General features: G+C 40.5%; 1 protein-coding gene across 2 annotated transcripts in view; it reads left to right on the forward strand.

The window, feature by feature from the left end:
* The window catches only part of RCAN2 (regulator of calcineurin 2), a 72,477-nt gene that overhangs the window by 36,673 nt on the left and 14,805 nt on the right, over window positions 1-20,999 (forward strand). The gene's annotated exons all lie outside the window — the stretch shown is intronic.

Here is a 20,999-nt window from a genome sequence, read left to right on the forward strand (position 1 = left end):
TTTGTTACAGATGATTCTTAGAAAAGCCTTTGGGAGCAATAGGCATTTGTGTGTAGCAATTCAGAATAAGGAGGGAGATGAGATTCTGCTGCAGCAGTAGAAGACATGCAGTTAAAAAATCTGTTAATTAAGGGAGAGAAATATGAGAGAGGAATTGTGCCTGCTTGTTACTGTGTTTTGATAAGCTGAAAGAATAGGTTGGTGTTTACTCTTTAATGATAGAAGAAATGGGTTATATAACTGACATCTGTGCATATACATGTTTCATATTCATAAAAAATCTTTCATTGTTATTTTTGTCAAGTTATTTTTAGCCGTGTCACTTTTTAGATCACCCTTGCTGTAAATGTTATTTATTGATGTTGATAACCTTCAGATGTTTTTGCTCAGTTTAACCAAAGCTGTCTCTTTCCTTCAGATTCAAATTGTGTGTGCAAGTGTACATTTATTTTGTGAAGGGTTAAAAGTTTGTAGCAAGTATTTTGGTGCATCTGCAATGTAACAGGACACAAAAAGTTGTGCATCTTGCATATCATATGAATACCTGAAAAACAATGCTTAAGTCTAAGGCTTGATAGACCGTGCTCAGAGTCTTTTAATTAGACAACTGCTGTAGAAAAGTCACTGTGTGTAATTGCTTACTGTTGAAATCAATTATCTTTTTCATTTATTCTCATATTACTGCAAGAAAATCACTGCAAATTAAGTTTGAAAGGGGAATTTTAAGCATGCTTTTCACAGATCCTCTGAAAGAGCTCACAGCTGTAATACAGTGTTATTCAGCAGTTTATTTAAAAGACAAAGGTACAGACAAAATTAGTTTCCAATGTGATTGTTCTTAGTACTGAAAGAATGGTACAGGGTAAAAAGGATTTACAAATTGGAGGTCAAATTTTGAACCTCTATTCTGTTTGATTCTGAGTCAAACACTGAAGCCAGTGGAAATATCTGGAAATAAAACCACTTTGATTTGCAAGAGGTTATGATGGTTTTTATTTCCATTAGTTTGTTACCAGGCGAGATCAAGTATACTTTGTACAGATGCTTTTGTGTTGGCAGCAAGAGATTCTTCTTAATTTAAGAAGCTTTTTCCTAACTGTTTAATACTGGAATAGTGAGTGATTCAGAGGAGTGATTCTGGTGAGCAGTCTTACCTGCATTTGGGACATGTTTCCTGTAGTGTTTTGAAGTAGTAAAATGTTCATCTGCTTATTCCTTTTATTTCTTTTTTTTTTCTTAAGAACATATTTTTTTCCAAATATAGGAATTACACCTGCATTGATACAAGCTGTACCTGGAGCACCTGTCTTTTCATGTCTGGTCCATGTTCAGTGTAAGACTATGCAAGAAATCAAAGTTGTAATGATCTTCCTGTATCCTTAGTCATATTTCAGTAGCAAACAAAAAGCAAAATTTTGGTTTCCATAAATCAGCTGAAACTGTTCCAGATTAGCCTGATTTAAGCTGCAGCATTTGAAAAGTGTGGCCTGGGAGCATGAGATAAAAGAGAACAAAATGGTTACAGAGACATTACAGGAATTACAATCCCTTTCATGTTCCTTGGACTTCCTGTACCTTGTTTGCTTTAGTTAAAACTGCCCTGTTGGTCTTTTTTTCCCCCTCATGTCTGAATTTAAATGTTGATTGCACAGACTTTGGGTATATTTACAGTGGAGACTGCACTGCAGATTGCACTGCAGCTTAGAAACACTAAGTGTACTTTGAAGTTGCCTGTCTTAGATGCTAACAGCAGTGTGCCCTCCATGACCCACAGCTCACTGCAGACTCATTTTCACTGAGCTGTCACCAAACTCAGGTGTGGAGGCTGTGTGCCAGGCTGCTCCTGCTGCCCAAGCCTGGCCAGCTCTGTGCTCATCCCTGGTCTCTCCACACAGCAGCCTGCAGTGTGAACATCCTCTTTGGGAAAGTTTCAGTGATACTGGTGTCTTAAAGGTGGAGAGGTCTACTGCTTCTTGCTGACTCCCAGGAGAATTGCAGGGGGGAAAAGGTATGGGTTTTTTGTATGCAAAAGGGGTTCACTTCTAGGTGATTTTTTTTTGGCTGTATGATCACAGCGTAAAAATATTTATGTTGATTTTGGTAGGATGGGGAACATCAAGCTTTAGGGTTAAAAAAGAAGAAGGCTGTTTCTGAGAAGAGATGGCTGTGGAAGTTGAACTTAAAGAGCAAAGGCAAGCACAGAATCCTGCCTTCTCCTGCTGCCCTGTTCTCCCATGAGTACCCTCTGCCCAGCCCTTCTGTAGGTCAGCTGAAAGGCACAAGTAACATTGACAACTGAAGTCTAGGCTATTGTCCCTTCAGTTTTCTTCTCCCTTAGAGCTTTTCGTGTAGGAGGAAGGTTTTTGTAGGGAACCTTCTGTGTGAAGGGAATGTTCCTTCAGTGGTAGAATAGATATTAATGGTTTCACGATGTGTGGTGCTTGGTGAGATCTGCTAAACTGAGCTGTTAGCCCTGTAGAAGTAGTTCCCTAATGTCAGGAAGGATTGTGTTTAGCGTTTAGGATATGCTTACAGCATATCTTGCTTTATTTCAGTTCAGGCTGAGAACTGGTGTGAGGCTGGGGAGAAGGGTGCTGGCTGCAGTGAGCCATCTCTGCCGCACCTGGAGGCTGGAGGGGGTGGCAGGAGCTGCCCTGCTTGCCAGCCCTGCAGTGGCAGAGCTTGGTGTGTTTGGGCTCTAGAAGAGCAGCTCTCGCAGCAGGTGGCAGTGGGAACTCCTTGAAGTTGCTGCTTCCTTAGAGCATCATCCCTTCAGTGCTGGGGAATGCTCACACAGAGAAGCAATGTCTGACACTGGGCACAGGGCTTGGAGCTCTCTAGCTTATTGCTGCTATTCCATCTCTGGAGGTGACCTTATTCTGTAAGCACTATGCTCTTAGTATCTGGCAGTCAGGCTTGGAAACACTCTTCTTTCCATTTGGCCTCTGGAACAGGGGAGCAATTACTTACTACTGGAGGCAAAGCTTTTTAGCTGCAGCGTTTGGAGTGGCTCATCCTTTCAACAAACAGAGGCTTGTATGGCAGCCCTGAAAACGGCAGCTGGCCCACAGTACTGACACTGTTGGTTTGCCATCCATGAACCCATCCAGCAAACCTCTTGGTTTTGATCAGCTGCTGCTTTGAATTGTCTTTTCTAATCCAAAAATTGGGTTAGGCTAATCAATATGTTACTGACTGTACAGTGTCTGTAGATCAGGAACTAGTAAAGTTAAGGCAACCTCAGAAATCACAAAGTGCAGTTCTGCTTTGAAGTTCACCTGGATAATTAAAATTCTTCTTTCAGTGCCTCTAGATGATAATTTTATGTAATGATCTTTGTTACATAAGCAATTAGTTAATGAATATCTTGCTTATTTCTAATAGAGAAATTCCAGACACCACTGAGACAGTGGCAGAGGATTTAGACTCATACTTCTTACTCTAAGCAACACATTCTTATATGATTAATTATTCGTGTTCTGTCTTCAGTTATGTTCACATGCACCATTCCTCTTGGAAACATGGAAAGGTTGGGATGACTTGGCACTACTGTAACAGAGAAGAAATACTAATGATCCATCCAGATTGCATTTGTATCTGAAGACAGTAATGTAAAGTAATGTGTGTGGGACCATGATCTGAACACTGGGGGAAAACGACGTGGACACGAGCCAGGCAGCAAAGGAAAATAGTAGACATAGTTTCACTGTTTTGACTGTATTACTTTTGGAGGATTAATCCCCATTGGAGCAGGATCTCTGTCAATCTGTAAACTCATTACTCAGTTCAAATGCTCCAGCAAGCACACTGCTAATAACAGTTGTTTGGGATGGATGGGTTGGAGATCAGTCACTGCTCTGCAGTTGCCTTTAAGAGGTTTAGCAGTCTAAACTTCTGAGGTCTAGAGGGCAAAAGCATGCTAGATGTTTGTGGTTTTTGCTCTCCTCTTCAGTTCTCCACTTGTATAAGTAGCTCATTCACAAACATGTTTTGAGGTTTAAAGTTTAAGTGCTCTAAGATTAGAGTCAAGTGAAGAAAGCTGGAGAAAAAAGGAGTGTTGCTGCCCCTCTGGATACTGCCTGCTATCCAGTGGCAGAAATCATGACTTATTGGGAGAGTTTCTGGATTTCTTTTTGCAAATTCTTCTCCTTAGCCACGTGATTTGTGGGAAGGGACTGTTGCACAGTCATAAGACTCCACAGATGGGCTGTAAGGAGGAAGTCAAACAACAGCATGACTCCCAAAAATACCCCGATGGCTAGAAAGGTCTGCTTTTAACTTCTGTTGGTCTTTTCTGTACTTGATAGTTTTCAAAAGCAGGGAATGCTGCTGTTTCACCAGAGGTCAGTGGCAGGTGCAGGCAGTTACACACCTGTGAATATGGCAAGCTTTCTGCTTCTCCTTCTTCACCCTTAGAATGCTAACAGTGACCAGCAGAACAACACAGAGGCTTTCTTAATCTTTCTGATTCTCCTTTCTGTTGGAAGTCACATGAAGATATTTCCCTTCATAAGGATAACTAGACAATGAGCAATTTGTCAGAAGAGAATAAATAACAGCTAAAATGCTTTGGTAGAAGTTGCAGCATTAATCCAAAGCAGGTAATAAGGTAAGATGGAAGTTGCAATTATACAGATGAATGGCTCAGCCTGTGTGAGGAGCAATGAAGAAATGATGATTTTCTTCAGCAGATTTGAAGAATTAATCAGTACAGCTATAGATTGAGGTACTGGTAATACAGATACAAGCATGATACTGATTTTTCATTAAATAACTACTCTGGTTAGAATTCCCTGAAGAACCTAAGGAGGTGAAGTACCCAAATTCTCTCTGCTTTTCTAAAGAAATAAATAAATAAATAAATAATCAAGGACATGTTGTTTTCAGGTCTGTCTGCTCTGGTCTCATTTCTCCCCTGCAGGTGCTGCATTTGTGCACACTTTTGTCTCAAACTTTACTGGTACCATTTGCTGCTGCTTAACATGACTAAGCTTTGATATTGAGTGGGGTTTCAGGGTTTGAGGCAGAAGTCTGCACCACCCTTGTTGTGTGTATCTCCTTAATAGATTTTGCACCCAGACTAATGGATATGCTTTCTGGTTGCACAGTTCTTCCTTTAATATTTTTCTAGGGGTGATTCTACCAAAAGCATTAAATAATGTACTCAGTTTTGATCATCCGTGTGCTAACCAGCCTGTTTGCTTTGGAGGATGCTATCTGCTCATAATCTAGAGTGCAAACAACCATGACAGTGTGGTCTCAAGCAGTGAATCCTTCCTTGGCAAAGGGACGCTGAAGAAGAGTATCACAGTTTATCAAACACTTGGCTAACACACAGACTGCCAAGGTCCAGAAACTGGCCAAGCAAAGCCTCTAGTCAGTGCCCATTTGCTGGAAGACTGTGTGTTTTTCACCCAGATATTTATAGTGCTGCCAGCACTATGTGCTTGGGCTTTTCCTTAAAATTGCCCCCAATAATATGACCAAGTGTCAACAGGCACCTACCTTCTCCTTCTAGATGCAAACAGAATTAAAAGTTCTCCCATGAGAGATTCTAAGACTCTGCTGTCCATCCCTCCTTGAAGTAACTGTTGACTTGCTAGTGTTGAGTCTTAACTCTCGTGTTTGGTGTAGCTCCTAGCACTAAACATGACAGCTTAGCTAATCTCTGCACTAACTGCAGTATAGAATAGTACACATTTATTTTGTTCTGGCCAAATAGTAAACTTCTCCACTTTTTTTTTCTCATTGGCAATGCTTCTAAAAAGCACATGCAGCCATCAAGTTTGACTCCAGCCTATGTTTGCCATCAGCCTATGTTTGCCATCATTATTCAGATTGATTTCTGCTTTGTTCATGTCAATTCCTGAAAGCACAGACAGCCTTCTCACAACATCAATGTTCATGTGATGTGTTTAACTGCCTCCATGTGGAATTTCTGTTGGTGCAGAATCAAGGAGAAGCCTTTGCTTATAACGGCTCTGATGGAAGTAACAGCCCCACAGTCCTTGCAGGATGGGCCAGTGCAGGTCTGGGTGCTGCGGCAGCATCTCCATGGCAGTGTGTCTGTTATGTGCTCCTGGAGTTGCTGAAAAACTTCAAAGTGGTGTCATAGGTAAAAGGTTCCAAGTATTCTTGTTTGCACACGGAAAACTAAGGAACCAGGAAGTAAGTTCTCTGATTAGGAAACTGGATCGGAATATATAGGAGCTGGTGTAATTAATAATCCTTGGTTTTAATGATCAGGTTCTGTAGATACTCAATCTCAAATGTTGTTTGAGCCCTAGACATTTTCCAGAGGGTAAGCAGCTTTGCTTAGTTACTAGCTGGTTTTGTTTGGTGGTTGTTGTTTTTTATTAGCCCAGATTTGTTACCTTTCAGAATCTGTGTTAGATTCTGGCAGCATCTGGATGGAGAGTCTGACTTTATCTTGCAGGATGTCATCGTATTTATCGGGAGCAATGTACTGCAGCATGGAAGAGCCTCCAGTTTTGCAGCACCAGATAGTCCTGTCTGTTGAAATAATAGTCTCTGAGCTGAGAAACCCAATGAACCTGTTGTGCTCAGAGCAGTAGCAGCAGGCAGCTGTGCACAGGGATTGCTGCAGCTCAGTTTGTCACTTGCGGAAGAATCTCTGCTTCATCTATTGCAGTGAGTAATACGATGGCCAGAAAAAGGTGGAGACATTCAGACAGCTGAATCATGCAGCATGACTTCTGCTGTGTTACACCAATGGCACGGCCAGAGAGGAGTGGTAACCTTGCAGAAATCTCACTTGTTCTTTTTATTCATGTAGGTCAGATGTGCTGGTGTGCAGGGAGATGAACAAGTTATGGTAAAAGAAATGCTAATCCTCTCAAGAAAAGAAATTCTTTTTATGGAGGAGATAAGAAGATGATTGTTTCATCTGCTGTACAAATCTTACTCAACATTTACCAGCCTCAAGTTTCATTATCCTTTGCTGTGTTTTCTCTTTCTTGATGAAAAGGTTCATTCAATTTTGGTTGCTTTTCTGTGTTCGTCAGAAGAAACCAACAACTAAACCAATAACAATACAAACCTTTTTATTGTCTAAATAATTAGAACTGTTCTGGGAAATTTGTTTTAACCAGCACTTCTCTGTTGCTGTTGGTTTGGTATGGGTCTTTTTTAGCTGTTTTGGGGTTTTGGTCTGTTTTGTTTGTTTTTGTTTTGTTTGAGGGATTATAATTTTATTTGCTAGTGCTGATACAAAAACCAAAACCAAAGCCCACCCATCAGGAATGGCCTTTCTCCCTCAAAGAGGAACATTCATTTAAGAGCAGGAAATGTCTTTAAGGAGCAGGTCATAGGTGGGAATCCTCCGAGCTGTGGCTTTAACCTGAGGGAGGAGGAAAGCAGTTGGTTATTCAAAATGTGGCTGAAATGAGGAAGGGCAGCACAGGGTTTCAGGGAAAGGAAGTCACTGTGATGAAGTGCCTCTGTGGTGCAAGACCAAGAATGGAGAAAACTTGTGGAGGTTGTGTCAGGACTTGTGACTGAGGATGACAGTGGCAGGATGTTAGGATGAAGGGAGAGGTGATGAAAATAAGAATAATCAAGAGAAGACTAAGGTGAGAACAGAAGACTTTGACTTCTCATGCTGTATAGTAGAATGATATAAGGGCAGAAGGTGACACAAAGTGCAGGAAGAACCTGGCAATGATCTAAAAAAGGAGGACTTTGTGACAAAGCTTTTACCAAGCAGGTGTTAGCATCATTGAAACCTTAGTTAAATTAATCTTGACAGCTTGCTGTTTTCCCGAAAGCATCTTCCCCAAGCTTCCATTCCACATCCAGGTAACAAAATCCCTTTGTGGACAGTTACTCTGTGCTGTTGCCACTCTCCTTTCAACTCCCTCCTCAAAACATTTTGCTGTTAAATGTCTCCAAAGGAATTCAATGATTGAATGTATGCATGAATATATGAACATAGACTAAGCTATATATGCATGTGTGGGACAGAATATAATTTGTAAACAAAATATTTTCAAACACTACCAAAAAATCAAATCTGTTCTCTTTTAATGTATTTTATTCCTACCTTTTCTGTTTTTCTTTCTGCTTCATCCCTCCAGAATGCAAGAAGGATTTTTGTTCAGTGTGGTAGATGATACTAGAATTAAATAACAATAATTTCTAAATTGTTGAAAGTATCCAAACAGGAGGTGATACAGTAAGATGTGATATATCAAATTATGAGAATGTTCTGGGCACACTTTTTTCAACAAATGGAGGTAGGCAAATTTATTTGATTTTCAATTTTGATTTTAGCAGTTAAGGAAGACATTATTAATGGTAAGTACTGTTGGTGAAAATTATTTTGCAGTAAGATTTTGAAATAAAGAAACTGTGAGATCAGGAGAACAAGGAAAATGATTTTTTATTTTTATTTTTTTAAAAAGTAATTTTCAGCAACCTTATGGAGCTGGTAAATAGTGTCTCCTAAGAAGATTATCTGAGAGACTGAGAAGAACATGAGAATTAGCAGCTGAGGAGGCACTTTTGAATGCATAAATGGAGATTATCTGTCCTGATGCAAAGACAGATGGGACCTACATTAAGAGACTGTTAGGGCTAAATCAGATACTCTGATTGCTTTACAGCAGTTTAAGGGTTTATATATAAAGTGAAAATCAAGTGTGCAAAATTACAAAATGAATTTCAATTAGCAAAGTGTTTAAATAAGAATAAGGAAAATCTTGTGATGTGTAAAAAGAAGAAAATGTGCAAATCCATTTACAGCAAGACACATAATGAACAATGTGGGGAGGGTCATAGTGTGACTAATTTCATGTGTGTTACATAAAGAGCTTGACAGATAATCAGCTAAATTAACAGAAAAATCCAACCCTAGTAGTGGCCAGAGCAGAGAACAACTGCTAAAAATCCAGAGGTAAGACAGTTGTTGAAATGTACAGGACCTGCTAACATCTACCTAAGAATACTATAGGATGTAGTTGAAATAATTTTTTTAATCTTTGAAATTATCTTTGAGAATTCATAGGTTACAGAGAGATTGTTGAGGATAGGAGATGGAAATAAATAGCATTTATGTCTAAAAGGAGGAGAGGAGAAAGATGTGGATAATTACAGGTATTTTTATTGGTCTTGATTTTTGGAAATAAGTTTGTAAGTGCTTTGGAAGTAATGAGGCCTGGCTTGTCTAGATCAAATCATGTCAAATCAATATGCCTTCCTTGTTTGACAGGACAGTGGGATAACTGGGATAAAGGAGGTATGGAATGTAGATATTTTGACTTAAGCTTTCACACTGTTCAAGTAATTTCTGTAAGTAATCTACAGTCTTAAATATGATTTCCATAAGGTGGGTGCATAGTTCTTTACAGAATGTCTAAAACCAGTTCATTCTCAAACGGTGAAGGCATTTAAGTAGATAAAGCTCACGTGTTCCGTCTTGGAACCAGGCTGAGATTAATGACAGTAGTCAACAGAGAAAACCCTTAAAAATGTGTGGATGATGCTGTTGTGGTGGGGCAGAGTCAAAATTCTCAACAACCTTTAGTTAAGCAACAAGATGAAAGTTAATGCAAAGGAGAACACCTGAAAGTAATCAAAATCACAGCTGGATAAAGAAATTCAAATGTCTGAACAGTTGTGTCATGTAAATCTCCTGAGTTCTAGTGAATTGTCATGAGTAATAGCAGAATCATACTTCTGTAATCAAAACAAGTGTAGAATCACAGAATCGTTTGAGTTAGAAGGGACCTTCAAATATCATCACTTTCTAACTCACTCACCATGGGCAGGGACATCTTCCACTAGACCAGGTTGCTCAGAGGATCGTCCAACCTGGCCTTAACAGTTCCAGGATTGGGGCAGCCACAGCTCCTCTTGGCAGCCTGTGCCAGTGCCTCACCACCCTCCCAGGGAAGATTTTCTTCTTTATATCCAATTCAAACCTACTGCCCTTATTTTCATTTGTCCTTGTCCTGTCACTACAGACCCTGGTAAAATGTCTCTCTCCATTTTTCTTATATATTCTCTTTAAGTATTCAAAGACTACAATAAGGTTTCCCTGGAACCTTCTCTTCTCCAGGCTGAACAGCCCCAACTCTCTCAGCCATTCCTCACAGGAATGGTGCTCCATCCCTTTGATCCCTTTAGGCCTCTTCTGGACTCACTCCAAGAGGTCGATGTCCTTCCTGTGCTGAGAACCCCAGAGGTAGGTGCAGTACTCCAGGTGGGAGAGTAGAGAAGGAGCATCCCCTCCCTTGACCTGCTGGTCACCATTACTTTTACACAACCCAGGATACAATTCCCTGCATGTAATTTCTGGCTGCACAGAAGACAGTGCCTGTCACTTTCTCTCTTTGGTACACTGCTGCTGGGCTACCATGCCTGGTTTTCAGTGTGCTCTAAAGCAAATGAAAATGACTGGAGAGAATGTGGCAAAGCTGCAAGAACATTAGAAGCTTAGCAAAGAGGCCAGGCTGGCAGCATTTACACTCTTTTGTCACAGCTAGTTATTGGGGCAGGTGTTATTACAGAATCATGGAATCATTAAGGTTGGAAAAGACCTCTGAGATCATCAAGTCCAACCTGTGACCTAACACCACCATGTCAACTAGACCATGGCACAAAGTGCCATGCCCAGTCCTTCCTTAAACACCTCCAGGGACTGTAACTCCACCACCTCCCTGGGAAGCATATTCCAGTGTCTAACCACCCTTTCTACAAAGAAATTCTTCCTATTCCACTTTTTGGAGTTGTTAGAGAGCCTGCATTTGTGGACTAAGAATCTAGTGCCTCTTAGTACTTGGATAGTGGTTTGCTAGAGGCAGATACTTTGTCTGTTGTCAAGCTGACCTAAAGCTGTGGCTATTGTTGTGGTGTTCTTGAGTGCCTTGATGGTCTTGAGTGGGAGTTCATTAGTTTGGGTTTTCTGCTAATGTGGCCACTGGACAGTTGAAGTCGGTTTATTTAAACTTGCTGTTCTAGGTGGACTGGTTAGACTTTGCAGATGCACATTTTTTTGTGTCTAAAAATGAGATTTCACATTGCTGTCTTGTTTCCAGAGCCTAAGAAGAAAACCACTGAACTGTGCAAGGTAGTACCTTTATCTTTAGAAACAGCTGATTATATTAGAGGAACTCCAGGGCTGTGTGACCAGCCAGCTTTCTGCAGGCAACTGCTAGTCCTTGAACCAGAATCTGAGAGTCGTTGAAGTAAAAAAAATTCTTATTAATCAAGACAGCTGGGAGCAAAGCCAAATGCTGAGCCATAACAGTAATAACTATGCTGCTTATGTTACACAGAAGTAAATTATTGGTGTACTTAAAATTTTAGAGCTTTGCAAAGTTGATGCATTTTTTCCTGAATTTTTTAAAATAAATGAATAAAGAGGAAAGATGTTTAGGTATCTTTTTCATGCTTTTGTAGCAGATAACTAGACTGAAACCATTGAAAAACTGTGGTGATGTAAGTTCCCTTCCCTCATCTTAACTCCCAAAGTAGTGGTAATTCTTGGGGGGGGAAAGAGCTTGGCATACGGTAGCAGTCGTGAAACAGGAGATTACTCAATGCATGCTGCATCTTAGAAAAGAGTACAGAATATTTTTTCATGTCGTTGGCTCAGTGTTTGCTAAAGTTCCTGCTTAAGCTTTAACTGTATTATAAAGTTTTATAGTTTATGTAGTTTTATAGTGCAGCAGGGCAAAGAACATTAACAATTTCATAAAGAAAAGGTCTAAGGAGAATTTACTTTGGGAATAAGTGATTGGTATAAGTATAGTAAAATAATGCTTAATGGAAGTGTGCACTTGTGTTCAATGAAGTATGTGGCTGATAATGGCTCTAGATTGGTACCTATTCAACTACTCTATTTTAGAATCATTAAATCACAGAATCACAGAATGGTTTGGGTTGGAAGGGCCCTTAAAGATCATCTAGTTTCAACCCCCTGCCATGGGCAGGGACACCTTCCACTAGACCAGGTTGCTCAGAGCCCTATCCAGCCTGGCCTGGAACACTTCCAGGGATGGGGCAGTTGCAACTTTTCTGGACATCCTGTGCCAGTGCTTCACCACCCTTACAGTCAAGGATTTCTTCCTAATATTTAATCTAAACCTTCTCTCTTTCGGTTGAGACCACTTATAGAAAGGTACCATTGCTGATTTATTCTCCTCTAAATGCTTTCCATAAAATTTGAGGTTTATATGTAGCAAGTCCAGTTCTGCTGTCTTTCCAGTTTGAGTATCCCTAAGAGTCTGGACTGTGCTGAGGGACTAGTGGGATGAACATGTTCACTTTTAGTTGACAATTTGTCCTTCTTAATTAAACACTTGTGAGTCCCTTCCAACTCAGAATATTCTGTGGTTCTACGTATCTGTCCCCAACATTAGAGAATGGCACAAGGGCACATACCTTCCTGTGACACAAAGGCAGTGTGAGACAGTGCCACAGGGCAAGAAACTCTATGGGATACTGATTATTTTTGTATGTCCTACTTATTTTTAAAAAACTTGTTATAAAAAGAAGAAAATCTCCATTTGTTACCACTCTGCTTGCTAGTCACAGACTTGTTCCTTCTTACCAATTGCTCTGGATCTATGGAGAGCAGCTTCAGTTTCATAATGCCAGTCCAGTATCTTTTCAATATCATGCTGTTACTGATATATTTTTCACATCAGGAAATGAAAATGATTTTGATGAAGAGCAGTGCTGGTTTTAGCTGTAAGATAGGATTAGTCTACTTTCCGATTCTTGTTTCTAAACAAAATCTGTGCCAACTGGAAGTTATCCAGTTGGTTGAAAAATGACATGGGAGCAGTTCGGTCAGGAATATTTGCTTTTTCACCCTGGGGTTTCTTCCATCTGCCTAATAAAACAATTATATCACTGTAAGTCTGAAATTCCCTTGCCCGTGTTCTGTCTGGAAGGGGACAGTACTAGTGGTTGTTGGGGCCAATGGAAACGATTGGTTCTTTTTCTGCCCTTCTGTACCTGACACAGAGTCTGTCACCCCAACAACCCCTTCTTGGGTGCTGGGAAGCTACCTAGCAAGTCTACCCAGACCTTCTCTTCTGTCCTATAGAAGCCCAGTTTTCTGAAGTGTGCTAAATTCCTGATTTCATTAGGTACTACAACACTATGGAGTTCCAGAGGCTCATTAAGCTCTGTGGGATATATTGAAAACAAAAATATGCTGTTGCAATCCTTTTCATGTGGCAGGTAAATCACTGTATGGTATGTCTGGTATTTCAGCATCTCTGCAGCTTGGGATCCTGCTGTCCTCTGAAGACTGTGACCTCTGATGGGGGAGAAAACAGCCTCTCTGAGTGTAAAAATATTTCAAGCACTTTTTTTTTCCGCTGAAGTTTGTTCAAACTGGAAAGCATCTTCAGTGTTTTGCAGGACAATGCTGAACTGGGGGTTCCAGTATATATAGAAGCAGCATGGAGAGAAGAGTTTATTGTCTCTGTTTATGCAGATGCTTTCCATCCATTTTCTGCCATCATCTGCAAAATCAAATTCACAGTTCAACTTTTCAGAGTGATAACAGCATTAAGAGGAATTATACCCAACAGATTATAGCTCATCTGAGCCTCTCTGAGGGCACCAAATCAGTGAATGTGGGAGAATGATAAACTTGCAGTCTTTTATAGCTCTTTCAGTGCAATGTGTAAATATAATCTATGGAAGTTCTGCCATTTGAAGTTAGGACGAACAGACTGTTCCCTGTAGTTATTCTCTTTTTATATCTATCTCTCTATATATGTATACACACACACACACACAGAGGTGTCTTTCCATTTTGGCTAGCACAATTCCTGTTATGGGGAAACACTGTATCCTGTGTAATGATTTAAAAAAGATTTTATGTTTTCTGTTCAAATAAATGCATCAAGCTCTTATATTTTCTTACAATTAGTGAAGGAAGGCCCTCAAAGAGCAAATTAGGGTAAAAAGAAAATATACATAAAAACTTGATGAATATGGATTTTCACTGGCAAGCTACAGAAGGAGAGGTGCCCCAGTCCTCTGATCATCTTCATGGCATTCTCTATCCTTTTTAGGTTGGGATCCCCAGAGCTGGATGCAGTACTCCAGGTGGGATCTCACCAGAGTAGAGCAAAGGAGCAGAATCCCTTCCATCTACCTGCTGCCCACACTGCTTTTGGTGCAGCCCAGGACATGGTTGGCTCTCTGGGCTGCGAGCACACATTGCTGGCTTATGTCAAGCATGATATATGTTAATGTGATGCCAATATCCCTCTATTCGTCACATTTGTAAACAGAATGTTTCCTTCTGTGCACGCCTTTGCTCTTTTCCAGCCCAAGGATGATTTTTTTTCTTAGTTTTCTTTTTACTTCTTCCTTACATGTTTATTTCTGATATTTTAGTGTATACCATTGAGCCTGAGATGCTATTTACGTGTAGTCTGTGTAGGTTTGCTACAGAATCTGTTCAGCTGCTTGACTGGAGGCAGCATATTCCTGTCCTTGATATATCTTTATTGTACAAAGAGACTCCAGTCTCAGAAGCTGCAGCTCCTAGGAGCTGCTCAAATGCACACAGACAACAGACCTGCTTGAGTAATTTGCAAATGAAGTGTAAGACGGCGAATGACAGATGGTCGAGACAGGCTGGCAAGAAAGAGAAACAGTCCAACAGTACAACCAGAGCGTTAGACAGTGGTCACGGCACTGCAGGTTGTGCCCGCTGACTGTGGGCTGCAGTGGCAGGAAGGAAGAGAGGGTGATGGGGGATGTGTATTGGTGGGTCAGTGGTTTCCCTCGAACGTTTTATCGATGGTTAAATAACATTTATGGAGCAGCATGAGATTAGATTCTATTCTGCTCTCCTACTAGTTTTTTTTTTCATAGTCAGTTTCAAAACTGTCAATGTCCTTTCCAAATACAGTTGAAACTGTATTTTTAGTCATGTTCGTGCAGTTTGCAGTGTTGGGGGAGAGGCAAGGGAAAAAGCATTCCCCATGACTGATGAGAAACAGCTGAAATTCTATAAATGTTGATCACTGTAGGCGAAATAGTAAATCAGGAATGGCCAAGACAAGCATTTTATTTGTTTAAACTGTCCCATGGCTTGTTCTTGTTTATTTTTCTAGTTTAACTGGGTTGACAGAGTCAGGGAATGAATAATATGTATTTTATGGTTGTTTTACAACACTGCATCTCCAAGAGTATAAATAAAACAAAGTTTCTTAGCTCTTCATTCTTGCATTTAGCATTCTGTTCAGTGGCATCCTGGTTCTGCGTCACTGACAGCAACAGAGGTGTCCCCTGACACCTCAACAGCCTCAGTAACAGATTTTCAAGAGGCTGAGGTTTCCAGGTACTCTGACAGGGGGAGGTTGTGTAGAAGAAAGATGATTTGGAATGAGTTATGGAAACTCTGGTTATACTCCCACAGTTGCATGTAAATGGACTTTGTGACTAAAAGTGAGTCTATCCTTGCCCTGGTGTCATCACAAAGAACAGGACAGTAGTGTGCCTCAGAAGGCTTAAGGAGATGAAACTTCAGTTGTCAAAGATCAGTGAAAAATAGAAGATGGATATTTATGTAGCTTTTCTTACAGTCCCTGAGTTTATACAGTCAATATTAGGAAGAAATTCTCCCCTGTGAGGGTGCTGAGGCACTGGCACAGGTTGCCCAGAGAAGCTGTGGACTCCCTGTCCCTGGGAGTGTTCCAGACCAGGTTGGATGGGGCTTTGAGCAACCTGGTCTAGTGGAAGGTGTCCTTGCCCATGGCAGGGGATTGGAACTAGATGATCTTTAAGGTCCCTTCCAACCCAAATCATTCTATGATTCTATGAATACGAATAATTTTCACAGTTTCTCATAATGAATGGCTTCAATCCTAGTTTCCAACACAATTTTGACCAGCAGTCCCTTATTTATTATTGTCCCTAGGACTTCACTTTGGTTGTGGGGTTGGGGTTTTTTTGCTTTTCCAGGAGTGCCAGATAACTGTTCATAGGAGAGTCACTTGCATCTACGTTCGGATTTTGCACCTGAGCATGGGATTCTCATGAGGCAACTTTTCTGTTGATCTTCATTAACTGCTTTTCATTCACATCGCAGAGCAGTCCATGAACTGAATGCCTTTCAGACGAAATTAATATAGAAGCTGCACTCCAGTAGTGTGCCTAATATGCTCCAGCTGTTAATGGGCATTCAGTCTGTGGCACCTGGTCAGGAAGTCCTCAGCACCAACTGTTTTGCTGTAGAGATCTGCTCCTGGTACACCCTTCTTGACATAAGTGTAACAGTTTTTGGTAAAAAGTAATTTAGCTTGGTTTTCCTCCTTATTTTGTTTGCTAAATTAAGCTAATAAGAACTTTAGAAACATATACAGAGTAAGTTGGTCCTTGTGCTTTGAATTAATTGTTGGGCTTAGATGTTTGCAGCAACAAGACAAAATATATCACCAGTATTGTACTATGTACATTCCTAAATCCAATGGAGATGAGCTCCTTGGAGTTCACTACATGCATTACCTACTCGGTTATTGTTTGAAATCTTAAACCAAACAAAAAAATGTGCTTTTTTTTACTACACTCTGAATATTTTCTTCATATCACTTCTTTGTTATTAGTATTATTTTTGTCATTCTCAAGCCAAAATGTAAAGCTGCTATTTAGGAAACAGAAATTGCATTAAATCCTCCACAAATCTGGTTTTGCTTTCTTTTTTTTTTTTTTTCCTGCAAATACAATGCAGAAGAGTAAAAAAAAAGCAAGTGTTGAGTGATGTTGCACAAAATGGTAGTCAGCACAGGAATCAAAAGTAGCTTCTCAGCAAACAAAGAATGATGTCTCTACAGAACACTCCCTAGCACTGGGGGCAAAGCTAATGGATCTAGTCATAGAATGTGCACTTGCCAGCCTGTTTGAAAGAGCACTTCCAGCAAGCATTTCAGGGAGCTCACATGGCATCTGGAACTGGAGTACTTCAGATGTGGCATGCTCGGAAAAGCCGTGGCTGGTTATACAGTAAAATAACCATGCTCCTGTAAAGAAAAAAATGTAAAGTGTGGATTTTTCTTTTAGCTCAATCGTTGGGTGTGAAATTGAATTGAGAAGTCTCCAAACTATATTAAATCACCCCCTTGGCATTGCCACAGGAACAATTTATTTCATCTTGAAGGAGCCTTTGGTTTCCAGATCAGTGGAGCTAAGCAGGAGGAATGTGCGTCACATTGAGGTAAACAGGGATGTGAGCTGGTTAAAAACAGAAAAGGCAACGCAGCAAAATTCTGTGCCCCTGACATTTGTCAGCCTCTTCCGAAATGTGAATGCTGTTTCCATTAAGCTTTGGGGCAGATACTATCTCTGAACCTTTTGTTGTGCTGAGGAGTTGGGAGCAGAACAGAAATTTATTTGGTTCAGCTGATTTTTCAAGAGGGAAATCTGTGTTGCTCTGTTCACCAGGAGGTTTGCAGTGCCATTGCAGTGCTGTCACGCCTTGGTGGGCATGTAATGCAGGAGGACTGGTAGTGAAGGGTGGCTCTTACTGCCTTAGTCCCAGTGTGAGGTGGAACTAGCAAGCTTCTTCCAGCTTCCGACCTACTTTTGTCATCACAAGTTTTTGTGAGATGATGAATTACAAATGTCTTTACAACACTGTGTGATGTCTGTTATACTTTTCTCAAAGTCTTTCTCTGGAACAAGACACTGAATCTGTAAGCAGTAAGTAAATATCAAGTATTTCTGCTGTCAGAATGATTTTGGCATTATGTGAAGGCAAAACCCTCAATGCATCCAATCTAAAATCTCTATGTGGATCTAAAATTTCTATGTGGATATCTACGCAGGAGAACAGAGCAGGAGGTGTGAGCCATGGACCAGGGCTGTGTGCTGACATGTTTTGTGGCCAATGTGGTCCTGTTTAGGGTTGGTTCACTGCAAAGAGCAGAGCAACAAAGTAATTTATCATCATGTCTGAATACAAACTGTGCATTCTTTACATAGTAAAGCTTAAAGGTATTAGCACTCCCTCTATCAAGCAAATTAGTCTTGAATTAACCAAAGAGAGCAAGACTTAATGCAATTTTTAACTCCCCCTCTCAAAGTCCAACCTTAAAATGTATTTTGGCTTTACTGTTTTAGTTCATCCTTGGTTCACAATTTATCTGACCTTTACCCCTTGAAAATAAGAGAAAGCCAAGCACAGTACAACAAACCACATGAACTGGAGTAGCAAACCTGTGCTAGTTTGTTCATGTACTGAGACAACTGTGCAATTTTGGAAGATGCTAATTATTGCCATGTTTAATGTAAATAAATAAACCCAAGCTCTTTTCAGCCCATCTCAGTGCTCTAAACTAACTTCAGAAGAGATGAACAGAGCTTTGCCCTGAGTTCCAAGGTGAGGAACATGCTTTTAGACAGTACAGTAACCAGGTGGTCATTGTTTTAATTTAGATAATCCCTTTCCCATCACATAACTTATTGATTTCCTTATACTTACATGTAGCAGGAAACACATTGTACCTTAGCTTCTCTTTTCCAAGGCAAGATCATAGAGGCCTAGAATGGTTTGGGTTGGAAGGGACTGTAAAGATCATTTTGTTCCAACTCCCTTGGACGAATCCCATGGGAGCAGGCCCTGCAGGGTCCAAGAGAGCTGGTTGTTATTTAAGGCTCACTTTCTCCAGGCTCAAGAATGATGCATCCCAACGAGAAAGAAATTCGGCCAAGGGTGCATAAAACCTCTGTGGATGAAGCAAGAACTCCTATCATTATTGAAACATAAGCAAGAAATGCACAGGAGGTGGAAACAGGGTCAGGCCACTTAGAGCGAATATAGAGAGGTGGCCAGAGAAGGTCGATGTGAGATGAGAAAGGCCAAGGCCAACCTAGAATTGAATCTGGCTAAAGATATCAAGGATAACAAAAAGGGCTTTTAAAAATACATAAATACCAAAAGGAAAACAAAGGATAATGTGGCCCCACTACTTAATGGAGACGGGACTTCTTTACTCTGCAAATGTCCACGTACTGGAACAGACTGCGCAGAGAAGTCATGGATTCTCCCTCACTGGAGGTATTCAAGAACTATCTGGATGCAATCCTGAGCCATGTGCTGTAGGATGGCCCTGCTTGAGCAGGGAGGTTGGACCAGATGACCTATTGTGGTCCCTTGCAACATAACTGTGATTCTGCCATAGGCAGGAACACCTTCCACTAGACCAGGTTGCTCATGGCCCTGTCCAACTTCACCTTGAACATTTCTAGGGATGGGGATCACCTCCCCTTGCCTCCTGTGAGAGGTTCACAGCTTCTCAGATCATTCTTTCAGTATTTTGTTGCTCTTCCAGCTTGACTCCATCTTCCATAATCCTGGATAAGAAGAACCATACACAAATCTAGACTAGGTCATTACAATACCCTTCATGTGGGATTGACATATCACAGTCCTGAAATCACTTCCAGCTGACATTTTCTAGGCTTCTGTTTTATTAATTTTTTTAAATGTGTGTCACTTTATCTTCTCATGCTGCACAAGTGTTGCAACCAGTGTGGCTATGTGGAAACAATACATTCAAGTCTGAGATATGAGCTTATGTCTTATAGGAATACTTATATCCAGTATAGAATTAATTTCAGGAAAAACGTATTTATAATTGAATATGAATATGTTCAATTATGACAGTTTCCCTATTGTAGTTAGTTCCTTGGAGTATCTTTTACATAAATGAACAAAATTGAAATAGGAAAAATACTTGCTTTATTTGCTTGCAAAACTCTAGGAAAAGCATTAGACTAAAGTTTTACATCACAGCCATCTCCTAAATCAAATGTGTAACAAGGGTGATAATGAGTGCAAACACACTGAATAATAAAATGTAATTTGGGTTCTGTGTTCTAGGGCTCTAATCCAAAGCTCACTGATGTCTGTGGAAAGGCTTCCATTGATTTGAATTAGGCCTTGGCTTTTGTCCTGAATAAACACAATATCAGTGGAGCTATTCATGAAAGAAATGTTTGGAAATAAATCACAGGAACTTGCTGTGACAGAACCCAATTCACTTGCTAATTCTGGCAGTCATGTTTTACAATGTTCATTGTGTCCATACTTTGTCATAGCCTCTCACGTGAACTAACCAAATTCCATCTTAAAAAGAATCATTTGCCACTGCTGCTGTAATTGGAAGGTTGTTTCTGGATTGTTACTCTGATGTTGGAAACCTTCTTTAACTTCTAGCTTAAACCTCTTTATGCCAGCTCTTTCCACTTGTTTTATGTAGACAGAGTCTTCTAGTTTTAACTCTATACAGTTTTCTTTGTCCTTACTCTGTACAGTTCTGGTAAACTACCAATCATTGACTCATCTCCTCACAGGCTTTGCTTTGTTTTGCTAAATAAACCAAGCATTTTCATTTCCTGTTCAGTAACTTGTTCATTCGTAGAATCATAGAATGCTTAAAGTTGGAAAAGACCTGTAAGATCATTGAGTTCAGCTGTTGACCCAGCACCACTGTGTTCACCACAAAACTATGTCCCCAAGCGCCACATCCATACATTTATTGAACATTTCCAGAGATGGTGACTCTACAGCTTCCCTGGGCATCCCGATCCAATGCTTGACAACCCTTTTCATGGTGAAATTGTTCCTAATGTCCAATCTAAACCTCCCCTGGTGCAACTTGAAGCCATTTCCTCTTGTCCTATCAGTTGTTTCTTGGGAGAAGAGACCAACCCCCACCTGTCTACAACCTTCTTTCAGTTAGCTGTAGAGAGCAATAAGGTCTTCTCTGAACCTCCTTCTCTCCAGGCAAAACATCCCAAGCTCCCTCAGCTGCTTGTCATCAGACTTGAGCTCCAGGACCTTCCCCAGCTCCATTGCTCTCCTCTGGACATGCTCCAGCACCTCCCTGTAGCCTTTATCTGAATCTATTCCTGTTTGGCTTAATCTATTTGGGATGCAGGCAACAAACTGCATTTTTAATGAGTTGCAATAGTGCTCTATATAATACTGTTATTACTTTCCC

This window comes from Acanthisitta chloris, unplaced genomic scaffold (assembly GCF_000695815.1).
Source record: "Acanthisitta chloris isolate BGI_N310 unplaced genomic scaffold, ASM69581v1 scaffold3972, whole genome shotgun sequence".
Classification (NCBI taxonomy): domain Eukaryota; kingdom Metazoa; phylum Chordata; class Aves; order Passeriformes; family Acanthisittidae; genus Acanthisitta; species Acanthisitta chloris.